Source organism: Corvus hawaiiensis, chromosome 3, assembly GCF_020740725.1.
Source record: "Corvus hawaiiensis isolate bCorHaw1 chromosome 3, bCorHaw1.pri.cur, whole genome shotgun sequence".
NCBI lineage: Eukaryota > Metazoa > Chordata > Aves > Passeriformes > Corvidae > Corvus > Corvus hawaiiensis.
The window spans coordinates 49,031,280-49,046,901 of NC_063215.1; the positions used below are offsets into that span (position 1 = coordinate 49,031,280).

The window sequence follows — 15,622 nt, forward strand, 5'->3', positions numbered from 1 at the left end:
TGATGGGGCAAAAGGAGGAAGATGGGTTATAACTTGAGAAGCTGTAGGGATAGCTAGTTTTCATAACTTGGTTTAAGTGTTTCAGCACATGCTTCCAACTTGTAGCACACATATATTTTTTTTTAAGTTAGAAGAAAAGCACAGGAAATAGTGAAATAAAATACATCTGAATCAAAAAATTAAACATTTTTATTATCAGTGGCTTGAGAGGGACTGCACAGTTTTAGGATTGGTTCTTAAAAATATCTAAACCCAAAATAGGCTGTTTGCTTTACCTACTCACATGTGTCTTTTCATGTGGATTAATTTTTACTTGACTTACTGTAAACCTCATTTTTCCTTAGTAAGCACTTTCCACAAAAAAGTTTCCAGATGATTTTCTATTTCTTTCCTATTCATTGCCAGATGTGCATATATCAGTGATTGCTATTACGGGCCTGAGTTTCTAGAATAAGTTACTTATGAATTATAATTTTGTAGTTTTATTGTCTATTTTTTCTGGACCAAATTCTCAGCTGATGTCAGTCATGTAGCTTCCTGATTTCACTGGTGCTGTTTGACAGGCTGGACCATTTGAAGAGGTGTCATTTGAGGACCTGGTTTTCTCTACGTGTCACCACCCACACACTGCTATAGAGGGTAGTTATGCATATTCCAAACTGAATTAAGGTGCTGGTACTACAGGACAGTTATAGACATACTCAAGTTTTATGAGGCTTTAAGTGTGGCCATGTAGGTAATGCTACTTACCATTAAGTAGGTGTTATAGTGTTCTGCAGAGCATGAACTAAATACATTTGTTTAGAAGCTCATAAACTCTCCTAATACCCCCTAACCGGGCAGTAAATACAAATAGTATGTAAGTACAAGTACTAGCATAAACAGAGAAGGTACTGTTAAAAATAAAGGTCTGCTTTAAAGAATGGATTGAAAGTGTGCTTTGCCATCCTGACAATTCCCTGCTACCAATGAAGTAGTTGAGTGCTGAGTGAATGGAATAATATCTAAAACCCAAGGAAATATCTTACTTAAACAGCTTGCAGAAGATCCCAACACAATAGTGAGTTTTGTAATGCATCTTCTGGAAGTAAAATAACCCAAAAAGTGACATAGGGAAGGTCAGTGGTCCTCCAGGCCTTAATACCATCCTTAAAAGTGAAGTTGATGCATCATTATCAATGTCTTGTTCAACACTTGCACTGACCTAAAAAGCCTAGAACATGTAAGTTTTGAAAAAAGCAGCCTAAAATCCAATAAAGAGAGCACAGGCCACGTATTAGAAACTGAATGGAATATGCAAGACCACGCAGAAAATATCACCTGGATAACAATAAGTTCTTCATCTTCTCTTTGTTCCCTGTATTCCCAAAATTTTTGTTCAAGGCTCTGGACTCCAGTAAACTACAAAATGTACAAAGAGAAGGAAAAAGAGCTGTTATCTAAAAGCATCCCGGGAAAAAAAATAAGCAGTATTTCTGAGGAACTCTAAAGGTGATTTTGTTTAATCCTTTGGTCATTGTAAGCATTTTGAATTCTGATTACTCCAGCAGTAGTTAAATGAGACCAAATAATGGTTCGATTGTATTTATAACAAAACATTCTCTTCAAACCAGAAAAACTCAGAAATAGTGAAATAAGGATTAATCTGGATTCCACCTAGCACTTCTGGCTCATCATTATAAAACTTAGAGTGCTATTAATTCAAGTTTTACTACTGACATTGGCAAGTATTGGCTTGTAACAGATGCTGTTTATTTTTATCATTGCTCATAAAGTTTATAAGGTATTTAAATTTTTAAAACAGATACTTCTTGAAGAAAGTATTTTTCAGCAAATGATCAGGAATAGGAAATCAGGTTTAAAAGAAGGACCACTGGTATGGAAGGTGTGACTCTTCCCATGTTACTTACACATGGACTATACCCCAAGCACTTCCCTCTAGTCACTTTCCAATGTTTGCTCCCATTTGTGAAAGCACTGATTAACTACTGTCATATTTATTAAAATTTAACTTGTTTGTTTCCTGGGATAATTTTATTACTCAAGCATATCTTAGCAGATATGACTAAATATTTACACTTGTTATCTATATTAATTAATTTATTGTTAAGAAAATTTCTAGAGCGGGAACTGAACTAGACCAGTGAACAAGCTGTGTCTCATCAATATGTTAAATTATAGATGACATTTTTAATGTAAAATGGACACAAATAACACATAATTTCAATGGCATTATCATCTGTGTTCTAAGATGAAAAACTCAGACCAAAAATCTACGAGTTTCAGTGTTGATGCTAGATTTTTAAAGCTGAAGATAAAAATCCTAGACAAGCTGGATTCAAGCTGGATAAACACCACCTGAAATGTTGTAAAATGCCCACATTAAAAAAAACCCCAACAAACCAACCAATCAACCACCAAAACAAACTAGCCAAGCCAAAACCCCAAACCAACATTTTTTTTTTTTTAACAAAATTATAAGTCACTATATTTGGCAGAACTTTGCATCTTTTTGCCTGGAAACAGGATTCCAGAAAATAAAAAAAAAAAGAGAAAAAGGGCTTACTTTTCACAATATGAAAGATTTTATCAAGTGCTATGACAGAACCTATTTCCAGTGAAATTGTTTTCATATCTGCAAAAGGAAGTGTTATTTTGTCTGTGCTTTACTTTTGTCTCACTAGAATGCAGTGTGAAATAAATTGTCAGGTCTTTTAACAACTATTTTTATACCAGGTGGTTTAATTTTTTCTTAGCATAAACATGTATTTCTCCATAGAGAGAAAGTATACCAACAGGGTATGTGTTTGAGAGGAAGATAAGTGGAGGATGGAAAAGCCTAAGCTAGTTAAAATTTATAGAAATTTTAGTATCAAAATTGTTAGAGAGCTCATCTTATGTGATAACCTATCTCCCGGGAAATGTTCACTGACTCCTGAAATGCACCTTTCAGTCTTATTATGCAAACAACACAGGACGAGAAAATTCTCATCCTTACCATGATAACCGACAAGATTGAAGTTGTTTAGTCAAATGAAGATTTTGTCTATACCAAAGTACCCCTGTGTTCAAGAATTGAACATACCTAAAGCATTTGACAAATCTACCCACAGGTAAACTTGTTTTCTCTGTAGATGGGCATGACCTGGTTTCAAGAGTCGTACAATAGCAGCAACTCATATTCAATTCAGCACTTGCATTTTTGCATTAATATTTTTTAATGATAGCATGTCTGATACTTTTACCACCTCAGAAAAGAAGAAAAGATTTCTACATGGATACAAGCACTGTGGAAATGTCCTGCAGGGCTGACCTAAAGAGGCTATGGTGAAAGCGTTCTGGATAACTTCAGGCATGAGACTTATGGTACCATGTTTCGAGTGGTACAAAACCTCAATTTAATTTTGTTTTCCTAAGTAAAAAGCCAAAATTGCATTAGATTTTGGTTTTAGACCCTTGACTGATAGAATTGAATCCATTTTTATTCTGAATGATACATTTTTTTCCAACTAACTTCACAGACAAATTAAATTGACACTATTTTAAAAGAGACACATCCCGACTTTCTTTTTGACATCTCAGGTGACATCTTGGTTAAAGTTACTAACTTTTTCACTGAAAGGTATGTTCTTCTGTTAAGTTCACAGAATAGTTTATCGAGATAACATTGTATTACACAAGTGATGAAAACGTTCTTGATTGTAGTGTAAACACATAAATCATTTTTCCTCACCCTGACAAAAAGCCACACAATCACTGTATATCACTGTATTCCTGTTTTGTTTTGTTTTTTTTTTTTGTTTGTTTGTTTGTTTTTTTTTTGTGAGTGTTTAGAAGAACTTAAGCCCCTTTCAGTTTAGTTTCTTTCTCTCTGGTAGGCCTCGTGAAACTTTTTATTGTCATACTCTGTCAAGAGTAATTGCAGAACAGACAGGTCTTTAAATTTCTTCTAAAATATACAAGAAATTACATGAAATTAAAACTCTTTCTTATGTGTTACATCTACACATCCTCCCCAAAAATTTCATTTCCAGGATTAAGAGAGTAAGAACAAATCTTGCAGCTTTTCAGTCTGAGAGTAGCAGAAAAGAGAACTATGAAGTGACTTGGCTATAAGATAACCTCATCAGACTGAAAGCAAGAACCCACCACTTGAAGTGTAGTGCAGTTTTACTGCTTATCAGATGTCAGTCACCAGCAGGCCAGCACACCCTTGGCTAAATCACAATCCCCTTAACAGACTATTATTTCATTTGCTGGTGAACTTCAAAGTGAATGTTTCACAGATGATTCTGTGAAGGCTGTCGTTTGACAGCTTTGGTTGCTTCTTTGCAAATGAATCTGTTTCGATTTAGTTTTCTTACATTCTAATTATTTCTTATATCTAGCATCGTCTCTGGAAATAGAAATTTCTCTGACAGTCATAGCCTAAAATCCCTTTAGTGGTCTTATATGAACACACACAAAAGGACAAAATAAAAATAAAGCAGCAAGAAGCTAAAACACTCCTTTGTGTTTCCACGTGCATAACCCACATTTCCCCTTACTAACACTGCCTTAAAAATACAAGTAGGTGAAGAAAAGCAGTGGATAGCCTGCCTTATCACCTAACCTCTACAGCCAGAGATTTAGAGTGGGGAGCTGATAGGTTGTGAGGACCAAAAGATGGCAAAATATCATGAGCAAGGAGACTCCACAGTAAGGTAACTTTTCTCTTGTATTACCTGATCTGTACTGCTCAGTTCCATGTCTCCTGACATATAAATTCATGCTTCATATGCAAGCTATATATCTAGTATATAAAGCCCATAATATTCTACACATATAGATGGAACACACACAAAACACAATATGCATTTACTAATAATTATAGGGTTAATATATACAAAAATATATTTTTCATGCAGCTGTTCAGTTCATGAATTTGCATTTTGTGTAAGAAAAAGTGTCCAATATAAAAAGGTCTGTCCATTTTATTTAATCATAACAGTGTGCTGGGTGGGCATTTTTATCTATTTTTTTTATAGGACTTTAAACAAAGAGAAAAAAACTATTTGCAATTTTATTTCTTAAGATGGTTAAAGGATTTTCCAGAGTGATCTCATCTAAGCAATCACTCCAAACATCCTTGTTCAGCAATTTTTGTGGTTACATTTTAAAACTGGTTGCCATATTCTCTCACTGCTTTCCTTGTAAAACCATTTAGAGCTTTACCCTCTGATGACTATGACAATTTCACCAATTCCCCACTTTAGTTATTCATGGACTACTTAGGATTCTTTCAGTCACTATTAATTTTCTCCCACTTTTTTCTTATGTTGTATATTTGCAGAATGAAATGATATGTGTACTGAATTGGTAGAAATGCTGTAACAGCCAAGACTCCTGAAGAGCATAATATCTTTGGCTACAGGAGATGGATAAGCCCAGAATCTCTTTACTGAGTTATGCCTAAACACATACCAAAATATTGGTATCAGTTAACACCACATGAAATATTAAATCCATATTCAAATAAAAAGCTTCAGTTGACTTTTTCTGTGTTTGTTTAGGTAACACTGCTAAAAAGGTCTTATCAACCACACTGATTGTAAATTCTTTAATACTTTTTTTCCCAGCCTTGATCTATGACTATAATTTCTTTAGCCTCACACACTATATAATGGACTAGTTGATTGATCTCTGGAAGTGTTACCCTTATCTAAGCTTGGACTCTAATTTTTGTTCAGTGATCTCAGATTTTTATACTAAGATAAGGTTGTTGAAGCCACATATGGTCTAAGAAATGCCTAAAGAATGGTCTGATATTGCAAAGAGAGGGAGTGACAGCTCTGCCTTTTTAGCCAATGCAACCTCTTAATTCTCAGCACATTAAAATCCCTGAAATAAGCCCTTGATCAGAGATCTTTACTCTGTCAGACATTTTCATTTCAAAAACTTTGCCTCTATGTAATAGACTGCGGCATGGGAACTGTGTACATGTGGTGTTTGAAAAAAAAAAAAATTAAATAAGTTTTCCACCAGAATACAGATTTTTCTTTAGAAGCATTGCTTCTGTGCTTCATGGATGTTACAGATTTTTTGGACTTCAGGATAGAAGATGATAGTTCCTGAGCTTTCCCAGCACTGTATTCCAGAGGGTAAATCCAAAGTTCATTCTCTAGGGGAGAAGAGAAACACAGAGAAATGACACAGCTGAATCATATTTTTCAAGACTTTTATCTATTTGTATTTATAGAGATACCTCTATAATATTTCAGATGTCAATCAAATATATTTCCTCTTTAAAAATAATATCTGGTTTTATTATTATTTTAGGCATTTTCTATTTTGACAACAGCAGCATAACAGCTGCAAAAGGAAAGCAAATTTGGGGTAAGGTGAAAACAAAATACCATTATATTAAAAAGCAAGTTTTGTGTCAAAATGTTCTCCTGAATACATTTAGACAATTTAGGTGAGAGAATGACACAACCAGGTGCTTTCTTCTTGTTTGGAGTCTCTGTTCTTGACTAAAATGCACTAAAAAACTCTCTGTTCTACTCTGCACTTGATCCTGACCCAAAAATATGAGCAAAGCTCTTGACTGATATTATTTAAAACTGTCGCCCACATGTGTTTTCATGAAAACCAATAAACTTGTGTTACAAAAATACACAAACTCTTTTGATACCAACATACCATTTTAAAGGTCCATAAAGGTGGTTCAAAAGGACTTACACTACAGCATCTGAATAGGAAAACAAAGTAATTCTTAGTTATTATTTTTACAAAGAAATATAGAATTTAGTTTGCTATTGGTAGAATTCATTACATACACTATAAAAATGAATTAGCATTTACATAACTTCAGAAACATTTGTAAATCATCTGTTCCATGTATTTTCAGCAGTTTTATTAATTTTTGTAGAAGTAAAAGCTTATACAGACTCAGAAATCTGCAAAAAGGCACCTGGAAAAATGACACAAAAAGAATGACCATAGAATATTAGATTAGGTAAAAGCTGGGAGCCCTTGTCTTGTTTGTAAGATGTCACCAATAAGAAAGTACCTTCAACCTAGAAGACTCAGCTTCTAATTACAGTGAGGCACATCAGCTTTTAAAGATGGCTGTATCTGGTTTTTAATTATTCCCTCATGTAACTAGGAAGTGAGAAAAAATACAACTTTGCTGACCTAGCGTCATGGATTATGTCATGTTATATCCAACAAAATGCAAAAAAAAATGCAAAAAAATGTTTGGCTTGCATATTGTGAATAAAGATATTGAATTAAAACATTAGAATGTATATCAGACTGTTCATGAATAGTCTGACACCTAAAATAATGGGAGAAGTTTTCTGAGTAGATATTTGCAAAAAATGAAACAGTAAATCACAGTATCTTTATTTCTTAATAACAATCAAATTCCATAACATGATATTTTGAGAGTTGATCTGCAATGCTGATTAATATGTCTTAAATCTGTATGGTTTTGAAATAAGATTGATTAAAAGGATTCTTCTAGTTCAAGCTAATAAGCATAAGTTATATAAAAGGGGTAGGGCTGAAAATACGTTTTAGTCTTTGATAATTCTGCCGTGTCTTATGGAAGATTCAAGGGTCAGTCTCATTCCACTGGAAAAAAACACAACTCCCCCACACCTGGTAGGTACTTTTTCCTTTTTTACCCCCATTTTATTTACCTAATATCAAATCTTTTGATTGTGACTGTTCGCCATGTAAAAGGTACATATGAAACTTACACAGCTTAGGAAGCAATTTCTTTCTGTAAAACACATCCTGTGAAATAGTCACTCTTGTGAAATCATCAGGGCATAATGGCAAAAACAATAATTTCTGGAAGTCACACACATACAATTTCCCATGGGTTTGTTTGTTTGTTTGTCTTATGAGCAAATAAAATAATAATTTTTAAAAATACTTACTGTCAAAATGACTGTCCATGACTTTGGATAGTGAAACACTTACAGGTATTAGGAGATAAAATCTATAGATCAGCCCTTGAAAAGATTTTTTTCAGAACAAAACATTGCTACAGAGTAAATACCTTGTGATAGATGACTGCATTATGACCTGTTTGAACACTGGTGTGTATCAACAACATAGTTATATTTAAGATAGGTTTCATTTCAACATCATTGATTTGTTCTTCATTTGCCAGCTGCAAGAGCCATGTACCTCATACTGCTCAGCAGAGGGGCAGAATCCATTTCACTCGAATCAACATTTCTATTGTCTGGTAAGGGTTTGATAAATTGAATGGATTTTAGACTTTTTTAGTCTTAATATATTACTAAATTTGTTCCAGATTTATTAGTTAGTTTGTTTGCTATATTTGCATGCTGGATAATCAGTTTAAAGATAATGTTGTACTAAACAAATTGATCCAATTTTTGCCTGCTGGCTCTTCAAAAAGAATGTTGCCCTTGAGTTCCCTACTGTCTTCTCTAACATTTATTTCAATGAAAATTGTAAGGAATTTTTAAGGCTTTAAACCATACAATTTCCACTGTAGAATAACACATTGGTAAGTAGTCAGCTGACAAGGAGGGTTTTTTCTCTACTCCTGTATTAACACATGTATATACATGAATATATATGTGAATACTGCATTTTCTACTTTACTATGCATTACCAGCCCAGTCTATAATCCAAGCTTTGCTTACTCACATTCCCTTTGTAGGCTCTTACAAAGTCCCTTTCTTACACCAGTGCAAGCTTCCCAGACAACTGATGAACAATCAAACTGACAGGGCGGAAGAGCAAATGCCCAGTAGTTTTTTTCACACAGACACTGCTACAAGTTTTTTTAACTGATAACTTCCCTTCAGCCTTGACTTTTTGCAAAATTAATGATTTTATGTCTTAAAATATTAAAATCTCCCACCAGCCCTGTGCATTTGAAATGCCCATACCATAATCTGCCATTGTGTAAGGACAAAGGATAAACTAAGAATACGACATTCTTAAATTATAGTTGTCTTTTTATTATAATTTGATTTGCACAGATTGCATTTTTTTAAAATTGATTTTTAACAGCTGAAAGGAAAAATTACATTTACTGTGCTTCAGAAAAGTGAGCCAGATCTGACCTTATGTATGTGAAGACATTTTGGGCAAGAGTCTTTCTGATCAGATACAGTTTGCTCTTCTTTATAGAACTTTGCAATACCAGAAAATGTCATTTTGAGTTTAATTAGTTCTGGCATGGTGATTACATCAACAGACAACATGGCTCTGTATGAGCTGTGCAAGGCACAGCTTTGTAGTGTAAGCTCCCACAGAGTTCATAAACTGTGCCTTACTATTATTTGGCAAACAGAAGGACAAAAACAGTTAGTTGATATCTTTTTTAGTCTCATTAATGTAGCAGTAAATTTCATTTTAAAGTGATGGCATTATTGCTACCTCATTGGGCAGCCAGCCTAGTTGTAAAGATGGAGCTAAATATATGGATAATGGCCAATAATGTCTTGTTCTAGTGTATATCATCCCATCTTATTGGTAGAAAATATGTAGAAATCTCATCAATGAAATGAGCTATATGCTAACTCTCAAAGATGTAATGAAAGGTTTTCCAGAGATCTTAATGAAACGAGGAAAATTATGAAAGTTTATTGGTACTGTTGTAATTAGGGTGGACCAGACTCAATTACCACAGTGAAAACAGGTTAAAAAAATGGATATAGGTAACTAAAACAGGAGTCACACATGTTTTGAGACAAGTACCAAAATTGTACTCTCTCCAAGCCTTTGACATGTATCCAGTCTTAATAGGTTAGGCATTTATTTTGTCCAAGAGGTCTAACAGTGTGCTCCACTCTGTCCACATGGATGAGCAGTCCTGAACTCAGAGGAATAGCTACCTGAAGGCTAGTCCGTGCTTGAGCTCTGTCAGGACACTTCAAAACTGCCACAGTGGTGCCTGATGAGGTCAAAAGGGAGATGGACCCTCTACATGGACCCCACACGTGTGATATGATGATGAATTCCCTGTGGTTCTTAACACTGGGACATTTAAATAGCAGGATACAGTTTTTTTCCATTGCATTTTAATACTGATTGGTTTATTGCCTAGAAAAGATGGATTAATGTAGGCATATAAATACATGGTAAAAATGGTACTACTTTATGTAAAGCAATTATAACTGTTCACCTTACATATTTCTGCCTGACTGGTGTATACGTGATGTATGAGCAGTACTGCCTTTTTGACTTGGAGAGCAAGTTTCATACAAACAAAGGAGTCCCAAAAGGTTTACACACCTTACTGTTGAGGTGAAGACAAAAATGAATTTAATAGAAAGGAAGTAGAATAGCTTATATGTTAATGAGAACTCAATCCACAAAGGGTGAGCTGGAAATAATTCCAATGTGGGTGACATGTTTTATAGGCATTTAAAATTGATTTAAAAGATTAAAAATGGCTGATGATATTTTTTCCTCACATTTGTTTACAAAATAGTTTTAATTCAGGGACCAGTTCTAAGTGAACTGAGTGTGGATTTTGAACCAAATGATCTTTTTCTTCTTTTTCTTTTTCTTTTTCTTTTTCTTTTTCTTTTTCTTTTTTTTCTTTTTCTTTCTTCAATCTTTCTTTCACATCTAAATAAACTGGCTACTTTTATGTCAGAGAAACTTATAAAAATATAACCATATCAATGTAAACTCTTCCTCACTATGTTCAAAATAAAGAATACTTTTAACTTGGGATCTGGTACAATACAGAAATATGGAGGAGTAGCCCTCATATGCAGGTAATAGTTGAAATCACAGGCATGAATTAAATGATAACAGTAAAGTCAGCACAATTGCATCCATAACTTTGTCATCTGCTAAACTCCCTGAAAGGAGGAAGACAAAACAGTTGTTATGAAAATATTCTATATTTCAATCCTGCAATATGAAAATAGTTAAATACACAATAAAAGGATTTTTCTGCTTGACTAAAACAATGGCTGTAAAGCTGAAACAGTGCATGAAATGCAATCAGACTGGAAACTCCTGGAGGGCTAGGTCTGTATATACAATACCAGCATGAGCAGAAGCATTTATAAAGATGGGGGTTTTTTTTGTATTTCATACATGAGGTACAGATAAAATCTGAGTGACATTCTGAATTTTATCATGAGTGAAAATTTCTTACTATGAATTGGTTCTTTTCTCCCCTCTGTCAGTGCTTGTGTCATCAATGCCTCTTGCAGACAGAGGTGGTTTGTAATAGCCTCTTAGATCCTTGCACCCACTCAGTTTCCATGACAGGATTGGGTTCTACTTTTTTTCCTCATCCTTCAGCTACTATTTTAAGAGTTCATATGACTGTCATCCAGCATTCCAGAAATCTGTCAAAGCTCAAAGGCAGGAGAGTTTAATGGCAGATAGTTATGAATTGCTATTGCAGTAAAGTTTCAGACTGATTTAAAAAAAACCATTTCTCTTCTCTTCTCTTCTCTTCTCTTCTCTTCTCTTCTCTTCTCTTCTCTTCTCTTCTCTTCTCTTCTCTTCTCTTCTCTTCTCTTCTCTTCTCTTCTGTTCTCTTCTCTTCCTCTTTCTCTTTCTCTTTCCCTTTTTTTTTATAGTAGCAGTGAGAGAATTAGCTTCTACACCCAATCCTCATATAGGAAAACATGCTCCTATGTGAGGATTAGGATCAAATGTTTATGTCTAGAAGCTCAATAAAGAGCATGATGTTGCATCCCTGAAACGGAAACACTTTAATTATTGAACTATTTATAAGCATGATCAGTTACTGGAACAGTAACAAATCTGCAGGATTTAGGCAATCAGGTGTCAAATCATCAAGGCTTTAAGCAGCTAGCACACTTGCTCTTTATTCATATTTGAATAAGATATTTATTAAGTGACTTCTAATAACGAAAGAATTAATAAAAATGTACTTCTTGCACTGAAGTGCTACCAAAATATAAAGGAATATAATGACTTGCTGTAAATAACTAGATTCTTTCTCATTTTGTCTATTAAATGGATAAGAGATATTAGTAAGAGGCAGAGAACTTCCTCATATCTTAAGTCCCATTTGTCAGTTGAGAATATCAGAATAATAGCATTAAATATATACCATACCTTAGTTGCTGTTACAAGATCTTCTGAATATTTATAAAGCAGAATCTGAAGGGTTTTTTTCATGAAAGGAGCAGGAAGTTGGATTTAATGCTGTAATACTTTGAAATATAACCGTGTGCCTTTCTTACTTATAGTTCTCTGGCACACTGTTCCAGGTTATTCAGCAAATCACAGTGAACTGTTCTATTACCCTTCCCTAGGCTGCAAAAAGACGTGTCAAAATCTGTTTCAAGAAACCCTGGCTCTGCCTTTTTGTTCTTCAAGGTGACTGCCTTCTTCATGCCATCCCCCACAGATCATACCCATTAAGGAATCACCACAGCAGAGAAAGCAGTCAACAGCAATGAGCACTAACTCGCTCTTGCAGTGATTTCAGCCCAAGAAGTGGCTGGTAACAAGATCATAAGCCAATGCACACAGGCCTTGAGAGCTAAGAGCTCTGGGGAATAGCTCCCTGCATCTGTGGTTCCATCAAAAGAAATCAGGTTGCACTGTCTAGGAGTAAGTGCAAGACCACAAATTGTCGTACTAGAGACAGAGAAATGATGGTGCAATGGAAAAAGTTTAAAAAATGCAAAGAAATCCAGATAATATAATTTTTAAAAAAATCAAAATTTGTCAACCACATTTATCTATTTTGAATCACATAAATTGGTGTAGGTAAACACAATAAATGTGAATGGTTAAAATTACGATTAACTTAACCATTTAGACTAATCTAAAATATGGCTTAAGTTTAAATGGATATTGGTCATCAACAATAAGAAAAAAAAGAATAAATTGCTCATGCCAGTAAGCAAGAAGAAAATTCCAGTCTAGTAAGGGAAATGCATGAGGTGGGCATACTAAACAACGGCAAAACATCCAGAGTGTGCTGTATTTTTTCCATGCATCCTTATCTAAGTGTCTTAAATGTGGTGGCACACCTTAGTGTTGGAATACATGAGAATAAAGTGACCAATGGGAAAGACTAGTAAGAACAGGATGCCTTGATTTTGCTGCTGTGAAATTATCAGTGAAACTGAGGTTTGTGATCTGAACTTTTTCTTTCTGTCCTCAGGAAAAAAAGATTAATTAGCTTTTTCTTTTAAAACAGAGATGTTGGTAGACCAGTCATCCAGGAAATGTGGGGCCTGACTGGAGAGCAGCTGAGTCCTCATGGTCTGGTCTAGACAGGGATTATTTCTCCACCTTTTGTTTTGCAGAACCAAATTTGATGCTAATTGGGTTATCAGTAGAAAAACATAAGTAAGCCTTGCTCTGTAGTCTGAGGGGGTTTAGTAAAAGGTTCAGTTTCCTTTACTCACACTGGCATTACATTTTGTGTTAAAGGCTCATCAGATAAGATACTGAATTCAAAGGCCCTTTTTGTATTTACAAATACATTTCAGAACTCCCAATTACCTGAATAACAAAAGAAACGAAATGAAGAACTTGTAGCTGCTTTAAAAGTAGATGTTGCAGCAATCTTGTACATTTTCCTTCTGATTTTTGTTTTATTGGCATTAAAAGATTTTGTTTGTATTTGACTAAATTTATGGAGATATGGGGTTTTCCCTTTTGGTGTAACATGCAAGAACACAAGAGAGTAGAGAAGGCAGGAAGACTGTAAAGAAGAGTATTAGGTAGCTGAAAGGCCCTGGAGATTCCCTGTGCTTTTGGAGTACAGGAAATTATGGCACTGAGTTGCATACATTATTAAAAATAACAACAATTTTACCATTATTAAACAGACCAGATATCCTATTTTCTGAATCAAAAAGAATGACATGAGTAACGCTGCTAAAGAAGGGAGCTGGTAGACCTAATGGCAGCTGTTTCAGGGACTGGAGAACATCCGTGATATGACCTGAGATCATAACAAGAAATAATTTATAAAGTACATTGCCCTTTTCACATTATCAACAATTAAAACTACAAGGAAAAGATCTGAATTTACAGCAGCTCAGTAAAAGGCCCAGTATAAGCAGGGTCATTTCTGCCTAAGTCACACAAATATATATATGCAGTATTAATTATGCAATTAAATTGCATTGAGAAGTGAATAATTGGGCAGTAAAAATTTTTAAAAACTCATCATTCATTGGTCAAGATCTATATTTGTTACTATACTGTTTGAAGCTGATGTCAAGGAAAACACTTCTTTTTTTAAAGAGCATTTTACAGAAAGATTAATAATTAGCATAAATAAATATGTTTTTCATATTTACTTTTGTTTGAATATTTTTTAGAAGAATTTAAAATTTTAACTGTTATTTTACTGGAGATACTGATTTAACAACAGACCTGAATTTGTGTTCTGATTTTCACTTGTGTTTTCAGTTTGTCATATTACATTGTTGTGCAATAAATCAGGAACAGAAGCAACGTTCTAAAAAACTAATAATTATGAATTTAAATTTCAAAAGGAGCAGTTAAAATTCATTTTTTGGGACACAAAATGGAAAGAAACTTGCAAATAATTTCTAGTAGGGAATACTTAAGAGAGTCTTGTAATCTGCTTTTGAATATTTCATGCAGAAAAAAAAGAAAAAGAAAAATGGCAGCAGAATCCAGTACATAAATCATTAATTTTGAATTATTCACTCATCTGTATCCTGGTAAAAGCTTAAATATAATTTCACCATGTTGGACCATGATGTGATGACATCTAGTGTTGCAATATTGAAATAATCTGTTCTATCAGAACATGAAAAAAATCCCAGCAATTTGGTGTTTGGAATTAAGTCTCCCTTCTGACTCATTTAATATATAAGCCTGAGAGCAATTTGGTGTGTTTTGTAGCTCTTCCTGATGTTACAAAATACAAAAGTATAATTGAATTCTGCCACAGAGAGAAAAAAAAGAGAAAATATAAAAGAGAAGAAAAAGGAAAAAAAAACCCAAAACAACCAAACAAAGAAAAAAATAACAATTAAATCTAGAAATGCTTTCTGCTCTGCTTGATTCTGTTTTCAGAAGTATTTTATATAGAAGAAACAAAACTGCACCAAGTTTTCTGAAAGGATAAAAGCAGCACTAGGGGTTGGCAAAAATTATGTGGTACTATAGTAGCCCAGAGCAGGCCACAAAGTTGATCAGAGGGCTAGAGCACCTCTTTTATGAAGATGGGCTGAAAGTTGAGGTTGTTCAGCCTGGACAAGAAAAGGCTCCTGGTAGACCTTACAGCACCTTCCAGTGCCTAAAGGGAGCTGCAAGAGAGCTGGAGAGGGACTTTTTACAAGAGCATGTAGTGATAGGACAAAGGAGATTGGCTTTAAACTGAAAGAAGGTGGGTTTAGATTAGATCTTGGGAAGAAATTCTTTGCTCTGAGGGTGATGAGGTACTGGAACAGGTTGCCCAGAGAAGTTGTGGATGCCCCCTCCCTGGCAGTGTTCAAGGCCAGACTGGATGGAGCATTTGGACAACACTCTCAGGCACATGGTGTGATTCTTGGGATGACCTGTGGAGGGCCAGGAGCTAGACTCGATGATCCTGATGGGTCCCTTCAAACTCAGCATACTCTATGATTCTATGACTCTATGGTTTGAGCAA

At 34.6% G+C, this 15,622-nt stretch overlaps 1 long non-coding RNA gene across 1 annotated transcript; it reads right to left on the reverse strand.

Annotated features, from left to right (window-relative positions):
• Positions 1–1,932: 1,932 nt before the first annotated feature.
• Positions 1,933–12,392, reverse strand: LOC125322435. The gene is made up of 3 exons (XR_007202000.1): positions 12,088–12,392; positions 6,682–6,730; positions 1,933–6,160 (listed from the first exon to the last, which is right to left on the reverse strand). It is a non-coding gene; the product is annotated as an uncharacterized LOC125322435 (long non-coding RNA).
• Positions 12,393–15,622: the final 3,230 nt, after the last annotated feature.